The 17,432-nt window shown below is 38.1% G+C and overlaps 1 long non-coding RNA gene across 1 annotated transcript in view; it reads right to left on the minus strand.

Moving 5' to 3' along the window:
• LOC139613731 (uncharacterized) overlaps positions 1–1,737 on the minus strand; it is a 353,034-nt gene extending 351,297 nt beyond the window's left edge. The window contains exon 1 of the long non-coding RNA XR_011686815.1: positions 1,601–1,737. This is a non-coding gene — a long non-coding RNA (uncharacterized lncRNA). The remainder of the gene's footprint in view (positions 1–1,600) is intronic.
• Between the last annotated feature and the right edge of the window lie 15,695 nt (positions 1,738–17,432).

Below are 17,432 nucleotides of genomic sequence, written 5' to 3' on the forward strand. Positions count from 1 at the left end.
AAGGCAGTCATAGCATCACATGACATAGTGGGATACTCTGACTTGACCTTGCAAGTCCCACATGCAGTGTCTCTCATCCTCCTCGAGCAGAAAACTTCACATTTGTCTGCTGCGAGGTGGCTACGATATAATGCTGTTTTGTTGGAACTGCCTAACGTTAAGGTAAAGAGATGTACTGTTCTTAACCCTGCTACTCTTTTACCAACAGCTGAGGACGGAGAGCCACACGACTGTGTGGCAACGATAACATCTATTTGTTCCCCGAGACCTGATTCGGCTGATGTGCCCATTGAAAATGCTGATTTTGATTTCTTTGTTGATGGTTCTGCTTCTAGGGATTGAGACACAGGAAACAACATCACAGGTTTTGCTGTCACAACTCTCCATGACACTGTCATGGCAAAACCTCTGTCTTCTTCACACTCAGCACAGGCGGCTGAGTTGGTGGCTTTGACAGAGGCATGCAAGATGGCTAAAGGAAAATCTGTTAACATTTACACAGACAGCAGATATGCTTGGGGTGTGGTTCATGACTTTGGGCAGATATGGAAAAACAGAGATTTTCTCACTTCCACAGGGAGACCGATAGCTCATCATGTGCTGGTTGCTGCTCTCCTCGACGCCATTTTGTTACCTAAACATATTGCTGTGTGTAAATGTGAGGTTCACACTAACGACACTGACTCCATCTCTCTAGGTAATGCACAAGCAGACGCAGCTGCAAAAGCAGCCTCCAAGCGGCCAGTGTCTCCTGATACACTGGGCGCCTCACTAACCTTCAACTCTACTCCCCCTGTTGTGACTACAGTGGAGATAGCTGCAGATAAGAGCCTCACAGGCTGAAAAACACTGTTGGAAGAAAGCAGGCTGCTCTGTGGTAGACAGGGTGTGGACAGGCCCTGATGGCCTGCCTTGTCTCCCCAGGTATCTTTTCCCTCACTATGCGAAGTTGACACACGGATTGGATCATGTGTCAAAGGGGGGAATGGTAAGTGAGGTACGAAGACATTGGTTCACAAGAGGGTTCACAACCTATGCCACTGACTTCTGTAAAAGATGTGTGATTTGTTCCACAAACAATGTGGGAAGAGGTTTAAAACTTCCACAGGTTGCTCACCCACCACCAGACAAACCTTTTGAACACCTGCAAATGGATTTTATTGAACTAACACCAAGTGAAGGGAAAAGGTTTGTTTTGGTTATTGTGTGCATGTTTTCAAAATGGGTTGAGGCTTTACCCACAGCAAAACAGGACGCAGCAGCAGTGGCAAAGGCCTTGATGCACATGATAATTCCCAGATGGGGAATTCCAGCAAAAATCAGCTCAGACAATGGAACTCCTTTTGTAAGTGTTGCAATAAAAATGGTTGGTGAGTACATGGGCATTGATTTAAGACAGCATTGTGCATACCACCCAGCCTCAGGTGGAGCATGTGAAAGAGAAAACGGCACTTTGAAAAACAAACTCGCAAAAGTGTGTGAGGCCGCTAAAGTGTCCTGGACTAAAGCCCTCCCCATTGTGCTAATGCATATGAGGGTCAGAAGGAGAAGCAGAAGCGATTTGAGCCCGTTTGAAATCCTGTTTGGGAGGCCTCTGAACACTGGGATTGGGCCCGCTAAGAGACAGCTGCTAGACACTGGCCTGTGTGAAGATGAAATGTTACAATATTGTGCAACCTTGTCGTCTGTTTTGTCTGATATTCACAAACAGGTGAAAGCTGCCCTGCCCAGACCAGCAGAGACGAAACTCCATGACCTCAATGTGGGCGACTACATTGTGGTGAAGGACTTCCGACGAAAGAACTAGAAAGCTCGCAGAGGAACGGACCGTTCCAGGTGCTTTTGGTGACAGAGACAGCGGTAAAGGTTGCAGTGAGGGCTACGTGGATACATGCCAGTCACTGCAGACGGGTTCCGGATCCAAACGCACAACATGTACCTGATCGAGAGGCCAAGACCGGCCCATCCCCTTATGCGGCTCGGATGCGGCCTAAGGGTGGCATCCTGCTGGTCATTTCCATCTGGGTGGGAGTGATTGTGCTGTGCGTGAAAGAAATCCAATGTCAGAGGGTAAAGAACAACAGCACAACAGTCTCACCTCATCCTGACAATGAATCTGAAATAGCACACACACCTCACCGGCTGGTGAGGAGACCTGCTGTGCTTTCTCCCACCACAACATCGAGACTGGAAGACGGACTCCTCTAAAGTTTTTATTTTTCTTATCAAATCAAGTTGATTCTTCAATATCTCAGATAAATCCAATCAATTTTATATATATATATATATATATATATATATATATATATATTATATATATATAATCATGGTTTGATTTTATTTTTCCTTTTTTATTCTCATGTTATTCAATTTGTTATAATTCATTGTAATCCTTTTCTTTATTAATTCTTATTATTATACGAAAGTAAGTACAGGACAGTGTGAGTTCCAAAAACCAGAGGGTTTTTTGTCTTTTATTCATTGTGTGTTATGTTTGAGTTATCTTTGCCATATTATTTGAAGTAGATTAGCTCAGTAGTAGAGACAGGGCTTTTTCCTCATCATATCTGAGGTTTTTCCCTTTTCCTTAGACTAAGCGGAGTTAGGCAGATGGGTCGTTTTGCCCCCTCTTATCAAATGGGGGGGGGGGACTTTTGGCTCCTCTGTGCTTATGTTCTTCTGCCTGGGGTTTCAACTCCTACGTTGGAGACTGGGAGCGCTAGCGTTTGGCTGGTGAGAGGCAGAAAACAGGGGACATGAGGTAGATAAGTACAAAATTTTCCATTTATTATGGTTTAGCATAAGAATGCTAAAAAGGGTGGAATGTAATGGGAAATTTTGATATAACTCATGTGTGCCTATTCAAAACTGTGTAACTAATGACTGTGTGGATAGTTCTAATGAAGTTTTTGAACCTAACCTTTGTACAACCTTTATGGTTGTGTGAAAGACCTCTTTGTGAACTGACGAAGAACACATGTAGACAATATATGTGGATGTCTTTGCCCTTCTCGTTGTGATAAGTGTGTTGTTCATACATTGCGTTGGGGGAGAGGCAAGCAGGTGAAGACTCAGCACAGAGACAATCCCATGAGAAAGAGTATCGTATTTTGTCTTTTTCCCATGAGAGAGAGTATCGTATGTTGTCTTTGTGGAATGTGTTTTTGGAACTATAAGACTGTGGCCCTGGGTAACATCTTCAGGCCACTCACTCACTGACTGTACTACTGTTCGGTTGTGTTTGTGTGACTCCATTCATGAATGTTTATTAAACTCAAGAAAGACAGCTGACGCGTGAAGATCTTCTTTTTCAATTATTGAACAAGGTAAAACATTTTTGCCACCACACTCATGTTCTCACATGATGAGTGGAGTTTGGAGACCTTCCATTGACAATTTGCCAAAAATCACAACAAATGAGACAGTTCATGACATCACTGACATGAAACCTCCATCAACTGAAACGCCTCCATATACGAAGCCAGTTGTCAGTGAGGATGATCTAAAAGGAAAACCATCCATCAACTTTGGAAATTTTCAGAAAGCAATCAACATTCCTCATACGACTAGAGCAAAGTGCCCATTCAGGTGCAAAGGGTATCTCATGTGGAGTGCCAATGCCTTAACCCCTTCGAGATCTCTATCACTTCCAGGGGATCAGAAAGCATCATGGAATGGGTGAGTAACTGAAACCTTACTTTACAGCAAACAATTTGTAGGCCTACTGTATCTCAATTTATTGTCATTGTATTCTTCCATTAGAGAATATTAATTATGGATGAAGCTGTATTTTTAGAACATATTCAAATTAAAATGACTCAATGTGAGTGAATACTGTTCAGAATCAACAGTTGTGCGTTTTTGGTGAAGCTTTTGAGTTTTTGACGTCGGCAGATGTCAAACAGTAATCTTACGTCAAATTGTACAGAAAATGACTCAGATGAGTGAATACTGTTCAGAATCAACAGTTGTGCGTTTTTGGTGAAGCTTTTGAGTTTTTGACGTCGGCAGATATCAAACAGTAATTTTAGGATACAGTCATCTTAAAATGACTAAATGTGAGTGAATACTGTTCAAAATCAACAGTTGTGCGTTGTTGGTGAAGCTTTTGAGTTTTTGACGTCGGCAGATTTCAAACAGTAATCTTAGGATACAGTCATCTTAAAATGACTCAAATGAGTGAATACTGTTCAGAATCAACAGTTGTGCGTTTTTGGTGAAGCTTTTGAGTTTTTGACGTCGGCAGATATCAAACAGTAATCTTAGGTCACATTGCACAGAAAATGACTCAGATGGGTGAATACTGTTCAGAATCAACAGTTGTGCGTTTTTGGTGAAGCTGTTGAGTTTTTGGCGTCGGCAGATATCAAACAGTAATCTTAGGATACTGTCATCTTAAAATTACTAAAGGTGATTGAATACTGTTCAGAATCAACAGTTGTGCGTTGTTGGTGAAGCTTTTGAGTTTTTGACGTCGGCAGATTTCAAACAGTAATCTTAGGATACAGGCATCTTAAAATGACTCAGATGAGTGAATACTGTTCAGAATCAACAGTTGTGCGTTTTTGGTGAAGCTTTTGAGTTTTTGACGTCGGCAGATATCAAACAGTAATCTTAGGTCACATTGCACAGAAAATGACTCAGATGGGTGAATACTGTTCAGAATCAACAGTTGTGCGTTTTTGGTGAAGCTGTTGAGTTTTTGGCGTCGGCAGATATCAAACAGTAATCTTAGGATACTGTCATCTTAAAATTACTAAAGGTGATTGAATACTGTTCAGAATCAACAGTTGTGCGTTGTTGGTGAAGCTTTTGAGTTTTTGACGTCGGCAGATTTCAAACAGTAATCTTAGGATACAGGCATCTTAAAATGACTCAGATGAGTGAATACTGTTCAGAATCAACAGTTGTGCGTCTTTGGTGAAGCTTTTGAGTTTTTGGCGTCGGCAGATATCAAACAGTAATCTTAAGTCAAATTGCACAGAAAATGACTCAGATGAGTGAATACTGTTCAGAATCAACAGTTGTGCTGTTTTGGTGAAGCTTTTGAGTTTTTGATGTCAGCAGATGTCAAACAGTAATATTACGTCAAATTGCACAGAAAATGACTAAATGTGAGTGAATACTGTTCAGAATCAACAGTTGTGCGTTTTTGGTGAAGCTTTTGAGTTTTTGACGTCGGCAGATATCAAAAAGTAATCTTAGATCAAATTACAGAGAAAATGACTCAGATGAGTGAATACTGTTCAGAATCAACAGTTGAGCGTTTTTGGTGAAGCTTTTGAGTTTTTGACCTCAGCAGATGTCAAACAGTAATCTTAGGATACAGTCGTCTTAAAATGACTGAATGTGAGTGAATACTGTTCAGAATCAACAGTTGTGCGTTTTTGGTGAAGCTTTTGAGTTTTTGACGTCGGCAGATATTAAACAGTAATCTTAGGATACAGTCATCTTAAAATGACTGAATGTGAGTGAATACTGTTCAGAATCAACAGTTGTGCGTTTTTGGTGAAGCTTTTGAGTTTTAGACGTCGGCAGATGTCAAACAGTAATCTTAGGATACAGTCATCTTAAAATGACTGAATGTGAGTGAATACTGTTCAGAATCAACAGTTGTGCGTTTTTGGTGAAGCTTTTGAGTTTTAGACGTCGGCAGATATCAAACAGTAATCTTAATTCAAATTGCACAGAAAATGACTCAGATGAGTGAATACTGTTCAGAATCAACAGTTGTGCGTTTTTGGTGAAGCTTTTGACATCGGCAGATATCAAACAGTAATCTTAGGTCAAATTGCACAGAAAATGACTAAATGTGAGTGAATACTGTTCAGATTCAACAGTTGTGCGTTTCTGGTGAAGCTTTTGAGTTTTTGACGTCGGCAGATATCAAACAGTAATCTTAGGTCAAATTGCACAGAAAATGACTAAATGTGAGTGAATACTGTTCAGAATCAACAGTTGTGCGTTTTTGGTGAAGCTTGTGACGTCGGCAGATATCAAGAGTAATCTTGGGTCAAATTGCACAGAAAAAAACTCAGATGAGTGAATACTGTTCAGAATCAACAGTTGTGCGTTTTTGGTGAAGCTTTTGAGTTTTTGACGTCGGCAGATATCAAGCAGTAGTCTTACATCAAATTGCACAGAAAATGACTAAATGTGAGTGAATACTGTGCAGAATCAACAGTTGTGCGTTTTTGGTGAAGCTTTTCATGTCGGCAGATATCAAACAGTAATCTTAGGTCAAATTGCACAGAAAAGGACTCAGATGAGTGAATACTGTTCAGAATCAACAGTTGTGCGTTTTTGGTGAAGCTTTTGAGTTTGTGACGTCGGCAGATATCACACAGTAATCTTAGGTCAAATTGCACAGAAAATGACTCAGATGAGTGAATACTGTTCAGAATCAACAGTTGTGCGTTTTTGGTGAAGCTTTTGAAGTCGGCAGATATCAAACAGTAATCTTAGGTCAAATTGCACAGAAAAAGACTCAGATGAGTGAATACTGTTCAGAATCAACAGTTGTGCGTTTTTGGTGAAGCTTTTGAGTTTTTGACGTCGGCAGATATCAAACAGTAATCTTAGGATACAGTCATCTTAAAATGACTAAATGTGAGTGAATACAGTTCAGAATCAACAGTTGTGCGTTTTTGGTGAAGCTTTTGACGTCGGCAGATGTCAAACAGTAATCTTAGGTCAAATTGCACAGAAAATGACTAAATGTGAGTGAATACTGTTCAGAATCAACAGTTGTGCGTTTTTGGTGAAGCTTTTCATGTCGGCAGATATCAAACAGTAATCTTAGGTCAAATTGCACAGAAAAAGACTCAGATGAGTGAATACTGATCAGAATCAACAGTTGTGCGTTTTTGGTGAAGCTTTTGGCTTAGGCAGATGTCAAACAGTAATTTTAGGTCAAATTGCACAGAAAAAGACTCAGATGAGTGAATACTGTTCAGAATCAACAGTTGTGCGTTTTTGGTGAAGCTTTTGACTTCGGCAGATATCAAACAGTAATCTTAGGTCAAATTGCACAGAAAAAGACTCAGATGAGTGAATACTGTTCAGAATCAACAGTTGTGCGTTTTTGGTGAAGATTTTGACGTCGGCAGATATCAAACAGTAATCTTAAGTCAAATTGCACAGAAATGGACTCAGATGAGTGAATACTGTTCAGAATCAACAGTTGTGCGTTTTTGGTGAAACTTTTGACGTCGGCAGATATCAAACAGTAATCTTAGGTCAAATTGCACAGAAAATGACTAAATGTGAGTGAATACTGTTCAGAATCAACAGTTGTGCGTTTTTGGTGAAACTTTTGAGTTTTTGACGTCGGCAGATATCAAATGGAAGTCTTACATCAAATTGCACAGAAAATGACTAAATGTGAGTGAATACTCTTCAGAATCAACAGTTGTGCGTTTTTGGTGAAGCTTTTCATGTCGGCAGATATCAAACAGTAATCTTAGGTCAAATTGCACAGAAAAAGACTCAGATGAGTGAATACTGATCAGAATCAACAGTTGTGCGTTTTTGGTGAAGCTTTTGGCTTAGGCAGATGTCAAACAGTAATTTTAGGTCAAATTGCACAGAAAAAGACTCAGATGAGTGAATACTGTTCAGAATCAACAGTTGTGCGTTTTTGGTGAAGCTTTTGACTTCGGCAGATATCAAACAGTAATCTTAGGTCAAATTGCACAGAAAAAGACTCAGATGAGTGAATACTGTTCAGAATCAACAGTTGTGCGTTTTTGGTGAAGATTTTGACGTCGGCAGATATCAAACAGTAATCTTAAGTCAAATTGCACAGAAATGGACTCAGATGAGTGAATACTGTTCAGAATCAACAGTTGTGCGTTTTTGGTGAAACTTTTGACGTCGGCAGATATCAAACAGTAATCTTAGGTCAAATTGCACAGAAAATGACTAAATGTGAGTGAATACTGTTCAGAATCAACAGTTGTGCGTTTTTGGTGAAGCTTTTGAGTTTGTGACGTCGGCAGATATCACACAGTAATCTTAGGTCAAATTGCACAGAAAATGACTCAGATGAGTGAATACTGTTCAGAATCAACAGTTGTGCGTTTTTGGTGAAGCTTTTGAAGTCGGCAGATATCAAACAGTAATCTTAGGTCAAATTGCACAGAAAAAGACTCAGATGAGTGAATACTGTTCAGAATCAACAGTTGTGCGTTTTTGGTGAAGCTTTTGAGTTTTTGACGTCGGCAGATATCAAACAGTAATCTTAGGATACAGTCATCTTAAAATGACTAAATGTGAGTGAATACAGTTCAGAATCAACAGTTGTGCGTTTTTGGTGAAGCTTTTGACGTCGGCAGATGTCAAACAGTAATCTTAGGTCAAATTGCACAGAAAATGACTAAATGTGAGTGAATACTGTTCAGAATCAACAGTTGTGCGTTTTTGGTGAAGCTTTTCATGTCGGCAGATATCAAACAGTAATCTTAGGTCAAATTGCACAGAAAAAGACTCAGATGAGTGAATACTGATCAGAATCAACAGTTGTGCGTTTTTGGTGAAGCTTTTGGCTTAGGCAGATGTCAAACAGTAATTTTAGGTCAAATTGCACAGAAAAAGACTCAGATGAGTGAATACTGTTCAGAATCAACAGTTGTGCGTTTTTGGTGAAGCTTTTGACTTCGGCAGATATCAAACAGTAATCTTAGGTCAAATTGCACAGAAAAAGACTCAGATGAGTGAATACTGTTCAGAATCAACAGTTGTGCGTTTTTGGTGAAGATTTTGACGTCGGCAGATATCAAACAGTAATCTTAAGTCAAATTGCACAGAAATGGACTCAGATGAGTGAATACTGTTCAGAATCAACAGTTGTGCGTTTTTGGTGAAACTTTTGACGTCGGCAGATATCAAACAGTAATCTTAGGTCAAATTGCACAGAAAATGACTAAATGTGAGTGAATACTGTTCAGAATCAACAGTTGTGCGTTTTTGGTGAAACTTTTGAGTTTTTGACGTCGGCAGATATCAAATGGAAGTCTTACATCAAATTGCACAGAAAATGACTAAATGTGAGTGAATACTCTTCAGAATCAACAGTTGTGCGTTTTTGGTGAAGCTTTTCATGTCGGCAGATATCAAACAGTAATCTTAGGTCAAATTGCACAGAAAAAGACTCAGATGAGTGAATACTGATCAGAATCAACAGTTGTGCGTTTTTGGTGAAGCTTTTGGCTTAGGCAGATGTCAAACAGTAATTTTAGGTCAAATTGCACAGAAAAAGACTCAGATGAGTGAATACTGTTCAGAATCAACAGTTGTGCGTTTTTGGTGAAGCTTTTGACTTCGGCAGATATCAAACAGTAATCTTAGGTCAAATTGCACAGAAAAAGACTCAGATGAGTGAATACTGTTCAGAATCAACAGTTGTGCGTTTTTGGTGAAGATTTTGACGTCGGCAGATATCAAACAGTAATCTTAAGTCAAATTGCACAGAAATGGACTCAGATGAGTGAATACTGTTCAGAATCAACAGTTGTGCGTTTTTGGTGAAACTTTTGACGTCGGCAGATATCAAACAGTAATCTTAGGTCAAATTGCACAGAAAATGACTAAATGTGAGTGAATACTGTTCAGAATCAACAGTTGTGCGTTTTTGGTGAAGCTTTTGATTTTTTGACATCAGCAGATGTCAAACAGTAATCTTACTTCAAATTGCATAGAAAATGACTAAATGTGAGTGAATACTGTTCAGAATCAACAGTTGTGCGTTTTTGGTGAAACGTTTGAGTTTTTGACGTCAGCAGATAACAAATAGTAATCTTAGGATGCAGTCATCTTAAAATGACTAAATGTGAGTGAATACTCTTCAGAATCAACAGTTGTGCGTTTTTGGTGAAGCTTTTGAGTTTTTGACGTCAGCAGATATCAAATAGTAATCTTAGGATGCAGTCATCTTAAAATGACTAAATGTGAGTGAATACTCTTCAGAATCAACAGTTGTGCGTTTTTGGTGAAGCTTTTGAGTTTTTGACGTCGGCAGATGTCAAACAGTAATCTTACGTCAAATTGCACAGAAAATGACTAAATGTGAGTGAATACTGTTCAGAATCAACAGTTGTGCGTTTTTGGTGAAGCTTTTGAGTTTTTGACGTCGGCAGATGTCAAACAGTAATCTTACTTCAAATTGCACAGAAAAAGACTCAGATGAGTGAATACTGTTCAGAATCAACAGTTGTGCGTTTTTGGTGAAGCTTTTGAGTTTTTGACGTCAGCAGATATCAAATAGTAATCTTAGGATGCAGTCATCTTAAAATGACTAAATGTGAGTGAATGCTCTTCAGAATCAACAGTTGTGCGTTTTTGGTGAAGCTTTTGATTTTTTGACATCAGCAGATGTCAAACAGTAATCTGACTTCAAATTGCATAGAAAATGACTAAATGTGAGTGAGTACTGTTCAGAATCAACAGTTCTGCGTTTTATTGAAGCTTTTGATGTCGGCAGATATCAAACAGTAATCTTAGGTCAAATTGCACAGAAAATGACTCAGATGAGTGAATACTGTTCAGAATCAACAGTTGTGCGTTTTTGGTGAAGCTTTTGAGTTTTTGACGTCGGCAGATATTAAACAGTAATCTTAGGATACAGTCATCTTAAAATGACTGAATGTGAGTGAATACTGTTCAGAATCAACAGTTGTGCGTTTTTGGTGAAGCTTTTGAGTTTTAGACGTCGGCAGATGTCAAACAGTAATCTTAGGATACAGTCATCTTAAAATGACTGAATGTGAGTGAATACTGTTCAGAATCAACAGTTGTGCGTTTTTGGTGAAGCTTTTGAGTTTTTGACGTCGGCAGATATCAAACAGTAATCTTAATTCAAATTGCACAGAAAATGACTCAGATGAGTGAATACTGTTCAGAATCAACAGTTGTGCGTTTTTGGTGAAGCTTTTGACATCGGCAGATATCAAACAGTAATCTTAGGTCAAATTGCACAGAAAATGACTAAATGTGAGTGAATACTGTTCAGATTCAACAGTTGTGCGTTTCTGGTGAAGCTTTTGAGTTTTTGACGTCGGCAGATATCAAACAGTAATCTTAGGTCAAATTGCACAGAAAATGACTAAATGTGAGTGAATACTGTTCAGAATCAACAGTTGTGCGTTTTTGGTGAAGCTTGTGACGTCGGCAGATATCAAGAGTAATCTTGGGTCAAATTGCACAGAAAAAAACTCAGATGAGTGAATACTGTTCAGAATCAACAGTTGTGCGTTTTTGGTGAAGCTTTTGAGTTTTTGACGTCGGCAGATATCAAGCAGTAGTCTTACATCAAATTGCACAGAAAATGACTAAATGTGAGTGAATACTGTGCAGAATCAACAGTTGTGCGTTTTTGGTGAAGCTTTTCATGTCGGCAGATATCAAACAGTAATCTTAGGTCAAATTGCACAGAAAAGGACTCAGATGAGTGAATACTGTTCAGAATCAACAGTTGTGCGTTTTTGGTGAAGCTTTTGAGTTTGTGACGTCGGCAGATATCACACAGTAATCTTAGGTCAAATTGCACAGAAAATGACTCAGATGAGTGAATACTGTTCAGAATCAACAGTTGTGCGTTTTTGGTGAAGCTTTTGAAGTCGGCAGATATCAAACAGTAATCTTAGGTCAAATTGCACAGAAAAAGACTCAGATGAGTGAATACTGTTCAGAATCAACAGTTGTGCGTTTTTGGTGAAGCTTTTGAGTTTTTGACGTCGGCAGATATCAAACAGTAATCTTAGGATACAGTCATCTTAAAATGACTAAATGTGAGTGAATACAGTTCAGAATCAACAGTTGTGCGTTTTTGGTGAAGCTTTTGACGTCGGCAGATGTCAAACAGTAATCTTAGGTCAAATTGCACAGAAAATGACTAAATGTGAGTGAATACTGTTCAGAATCAACAGTTGTGCGTTTTTGGTGAAGCTTTTCATGTCGGCAGATATCAAACAGTAATCTTAGGTCAAATTGCACAGAAAAAGACTCAGATGAGTGAATACTGATCAGAATCAACAGTTGTGCGTTTTTGGTGAAGCTTTTGGCTTAGGCAGATGTCAAACAGTAATTTTAGGTCAAATTGCACAGAAAAAGACTCAGATGAGTGAATACTGTTCAGAATCAACAGTTGTGCGTTTTTGGTGAAGCTTTTGACTTCGGCAGATATCAAACAGTAATCTTAGGTCAAATTGCACAGAAAAAGACTCAGATGAGTGAATACTGTTCAGAATCAACAGTTGTGCGTTTTTGGTGAAGATTTTGACGTCGGCAGATATCAAACAGTAATCTTAAGTCAAATTGCACAGAAATGGACTCAGATGAGTGAATACTGTTCAGAATCAACAGTTGTGCGTTTTTGGTGAAACTTTTGACGTCGGCAGATATCAAACAGTAATCTTAGGTCAAATTGCACAGAAAATGACTAAATGTGAGTGAATACTGTTCAGAATCAACAGTTGTGCGTTTTTGGTGAAACTTTTGAGTTTTTGACGTCGGCAGATATCAAATGGAAGTCTTACATCAAATTGCACAGAAAATGACTAAATGTGAGTGAATACTCTTCAGAATCAACAGTTGTGCGTTTTTGGTGAAGCTTTTCATGTCGGCAGATATCAAACAGTAATCTTAGGTCAAATTGCACAGAAAAAGACTCAGATGAGTGAATACTGATCAGAATCAACAGTTGTGCGTTTTTGGTGAAGCTTTTGGCTTAGGCAGATGTCAAACAGTAATTTTAGGTCAAATTGCACAGAAAAAGACTCAGATGAGTGAATACTGTTCAGAATCAACAGTTGTGCGTTTTTGGTGAAGCTTTTGACTTCGGCAGATATCAAACAGTAATCTTAGGTCAAATTGCACAGAAAAAGACTCAGATGAGTGAATACTGTTCAGAATCAACAGTTGTGCGTTTTTGGTGAAGATTTTGACGTCGGCAGATATCAAACAGTAATCTTAAGTCAAATTGCACAGAAATGGACTCAGATGAGTGAATACTGTTCAGAATCAACAGTTGTGCGTTTTTGGTGAAACTTTTGACGTCGGCAGATATCAAACAGTAATCTTAGGTCAAATTGCACAGAAAATGACTAAATGTGAGTGAATACTGTTCAGAATCAACAGTTGTGCGTTTTTGGTGAAGCTTTTGATTTTTTGACATCAGCAGATGTCAAACAGTAATCTTACTTCAAATTGCATAGAAAATGACTAAATGTGAGTGAATACTGTTCAGAATCAACAGTTGTGCGTTTTTGGTGAAACGTTTGAGTTTTTGACGTCAGCAGATAACAAATAGTAATCTTAGGATGCAGTCATCTTAAAATGACTAAATGTGAGTGAATACTCTTCAGAATCAACAGTTGTGCGTTTTTGGTGAAGCTTTTGAGTTTTTGACGTCAGCAGATATCAAATAGTAATCTTAGGATGCAGTCATCTTAAAATGACTAAATGTGAGTGAATACTCTTCAGAATCAACAGTTGTGCGTTTTTGGTGAAGCTTTTGAGTTTTTGACGTCGGCAGATGTCAAACAGTAATCTTACGTCAAATTGCACAGAAAATGACTAAATGTGAGTGAATACTGTTCAGAATCAACAGTTGTGCGTTTTTGGTGAAGCTTTTGAGTTTTTGACGTCGGCAGATGTCAAACAGTAATCTTACTTCAAATTGCACAGAAAAAGACTCAGATGAGTGAATACTGTTCAGAATCAACAGTTGTGCGTTTTTGGTGAAGCTTTTGAGTTTTTGACGTCAGCAGATATCAAATAGTAATCTTAGGATGCAGTCATCTTAAAATGACTAAATGTGAGTGAATGCTCTTCAGAATCAATAGTTGTGCGTTTTTGGTGAAGCTTTTGATTTTTTGACATCAGCAGATGTCAAACAGTAATCTGACTTCAAATTGCATAGAAAATGACTAAATGTGAGTGAGTACTGTTCAGAATCAACAGTTCTGCGTTTTATTGAAGCTTTTGATGTCGGCAGATATCAAACAGTAATCTTAGGTCAAATTGCACAGAAAATGACTCAGATGAGTGAATACTGTTCAGAATCAACAGTTGTGCGTTTTTGGTGAAGCTTTTGAGTTTTTGACATCAGCAGATATCAAACAGTAATCTTAGGTCAAATTGCACAGAAAAAGACTCAGATGAGTGAATACTCTTCAGAATCAACAGTTGTGCTTTTTTGGTGAAGCTTTTGATGTCGGCAGATATCAAACAGTAATCTTAGGTTAAATTGCACAGAAAAAGACTCAGATGAGTGAATACTGTTCAGAATCAACAGTTGTGCGTTTTTGGTGAAGCTTTTGAGTTTTTGACGTCAGCAGATATCAAATAGTAATCTTAGGATGCAGTCATCTTAAAATGACTAAATGTGAGTGAATACTGTTCAGAATCAACAGTTGTGCGTTTTTGGTGAAGCTTTTGATTTTTTGACATCAGCAGATGTCAAACAGTAATCTTACTTCAAATTGCATAGAAAATGACTAAATGTGAGTGAATACTGTTCAGAATCAACAGTTGTGCGTTTTTGGTGAAACTTTTGAGTTTTTGACGTCAGCAGATATCAAATAGTAATCTTAGGATGCATTCATCTTAAAATGACTAAATGTGAGTGAATACTGTTCAGAATCAACAGTTGTGCGTTTTTGGTGAAGCTTTTGAGTTTTTGACGTCAGCAGATATCAAATAGTAATCTTAGGATGCAGTCATCTTAAAATGACTAAATGTGAGTGAATACTCTTCAGAATCAACAGTTGTGCGTTTTTGGTGAAGCTTTTGATTTTTTTGACATCAGCAGATGTCAAACAGTAATCTTACTTCAAATTGCATAGAAAATGACTAAATGTGAGTGAGTACTGTTCAGAATCAACAGTTGTGCGTTTTATTGAAGCTTTTGATGTCGGCAGATGTCAAACAGTAATCTGAGGTCAAATTGCACAGAAAATGACTCAGATGAGTGAATACTGTTCAGAATCAACAGTTGTGCGTTTTTGGTGAAGCTTTTGAGTTTTTGACGTCGGCAGATGTCAAACAGTAATCTTACGTCAAATTGCACAGAAAATGACTAAATGTGAGTGAATACTGTTCAGAATCAACAGTTGTGCGTTTTTGGTGAAGCTTTTGAGTTTTTGACGTCGGCAGATGTCAAACAGTAATCTTACGTCAAATTGCACAGAAAAAGTCTCAGATGAGTGAATACTGTTCAGAATCAACAGTTGTGCGTTTTTGGTGAAGCTTTTTACATCGGCAGATGTCAAACAGTAATCTTACGTCAAATTGCACAGAAAATGACTAAATGTGAGTGAATACTGTTCAGAATCAACAGTTGTGCGTTTTTGGTGAAGCTTTTGAGTTTTTGACGTCGGCAGATGTCAAACAGTAATCTTACGTCAAATTGCACAGAAAAAGTCTCAGATGAGTGAATACAGTTCAGAATCAACAGTTGTGCGTTTTTGGTGAAGCTTTTGAGTTTTTGACGTCAGCAGATATCAAATAGTAATCTTAGGATGCAGTCATCTTAAAATGACTAAATGTGAGTGAATACTGTTCAGAATCAACAGTTGTGCGTTTTTGGTGAAGCTTTTGACTTCGGCAGATATCAAACAGTAATCTTAGGTCAAATTGCACAGAAAAAGACTCAGATGAGTGAATACTGTTCAGAATCAACAGTTGTGCGTTTTTGGTGAAGATTTTGACGTCGGCAGATATCAAACAGTAATCTTAAGTCAAATTGCACAGAAATGGACTCAGATGAGTGAATACTGTTCAGAATCAACAGTTGTGCGTTTTTGGTGAAACTTTTGACGTCGGCAGATATCAAACAGTAATCTTAGGTCAAATTGCACAGAAAATGACTAAATGTGAGTGAATACTGTTCAGAATCAACAGTTGTGCGTTTTTGGTGAAGCTTTTGATTTTTTGACATCAGCAGATGTCAAACAGTAATCTTACTTCAAATTGCATAGAAAATGACTAAATGTGAGTGAATACTGTTCAGAATCAACAGTTGTGCGTTTTTGATGAAACGTTTGAGTTTTTGACGTCAGCAGATAACAAATAGTAATCTTAGGATGCAGTCATCTTAAAATGACTAAATGTGAGTGAATACTCTTCAGAATCAACAGTTGTGCGTTTTTGGTGAAGCTTTTGAGTTTTTGACGTCAGCAGATATCAAATAGTAATCTTAGGATGCAGTCATCTTAAAATGACTAAATGTGAGTGAATGCTCTTCAGAATCAACAGTTGTGCGTTTTTGGTGAAGCTTTTGATTTTTTGACATCAGCAGATGTCAAACAGTAATCTGACTTCAAATTGCATAGAAAATGACTAAATGTGAGTGAGTACTGTTCAGAATCAACAGTTCTGCGTTTTATTGAAGCTTTTGATGTCGGCAGATATCAAACAGTAATCTTAGGTCAAATTGCACAGAAAATGACTCAGATGAGTGAATACTGTTCAGAATCAACAGTTGTGCGTTTTTGGTGAAGCTTTTGAGTTTTTGACATCAGCAGATATCAAACAGTAATCTTAGGTCAAATTGCACAGAAAAAGACTCAGATGAGTGAATACTCTTCAGAATCAACAGTTGTGCTTTTTTGGTGAAGCTTTTGATGTCGGCAGATATCAAACAGTAATCTTAGGTTAAATTGCACAGAAAAAGACTCAGATGAGTGAATACTGTTCAGAATCAACAGTTGTGCGTTTTTGGTGAAGCTTTTGAGTTTTTGACGTCAGCAGATATCAAATAGTAATCTTAGGATGCAGTCATCTTAAAATGACTAAATGTGAGTGAATACTGTTCAGAATCAACAGTTGTGCGTTTTTGGTGAAGCTTTTGATTTTTTGACATCAGCAGATGTCAAACAGTAATCTTACTTCAAATTGCATAGAAAATGACTAAATGTGAGTGAATACTGTTCAGAATCAACAGTTGTGCGTTTTTGGTGAAACTTTTGAGTTTTTGACGTCAGCAGATATCAAATAGTAATCTTAGGATGCATTCATCTTAAAATGACTAAATGTGAGTGAATACTGTTCAGAATCAACAGTTGTGCGTTTTTGGTGAAGCTTTTGAGTTTTTGACGTCAGCAGATATCAAATAGTAATCTTAGGATGCAGTCATCTTAAAATGACTAAATGTGAGTGAATACTCTTCAGAATCAACAGTTGTGCGTTTTTGGTGAAGCTTTTGATTTTTTTGACATCAGCAGATGTCAAACAGTAATCTTACTTCAAATTGCATAGAAAATGACTAAATGTGAGTGAGTACTGTTCAGAATCAACAGTTGTGCGTTTTATTGAAGCTTTTGATGTCGGCAGATGTCAAACAGTAATCTGAGGTCAAATTGCACAGAAAATGACTCAGATGAGTGAATACTGTTCAGAATCAACAGTTGTGCGTTTTTGGTGAAGCTTTTGAG

Source organism: Trachinotus anak, unplaced genomic scaffold (assembly GCF_046630095.1).
Source record: "Trachinotus anak isolate AG129_WGS33_773 ecotype Australia unplaced genomic scaffold, CSIRO_AGI_Tana_v1 ptg000032l, whole genome shotgun sequence".
Classification (NCBI taxonomy): Eukaryota; Metazoa; Chordata; class Actinopteri; order Carangiformes; family Carangidae; genus Trachinotus; species Trachinotus anak.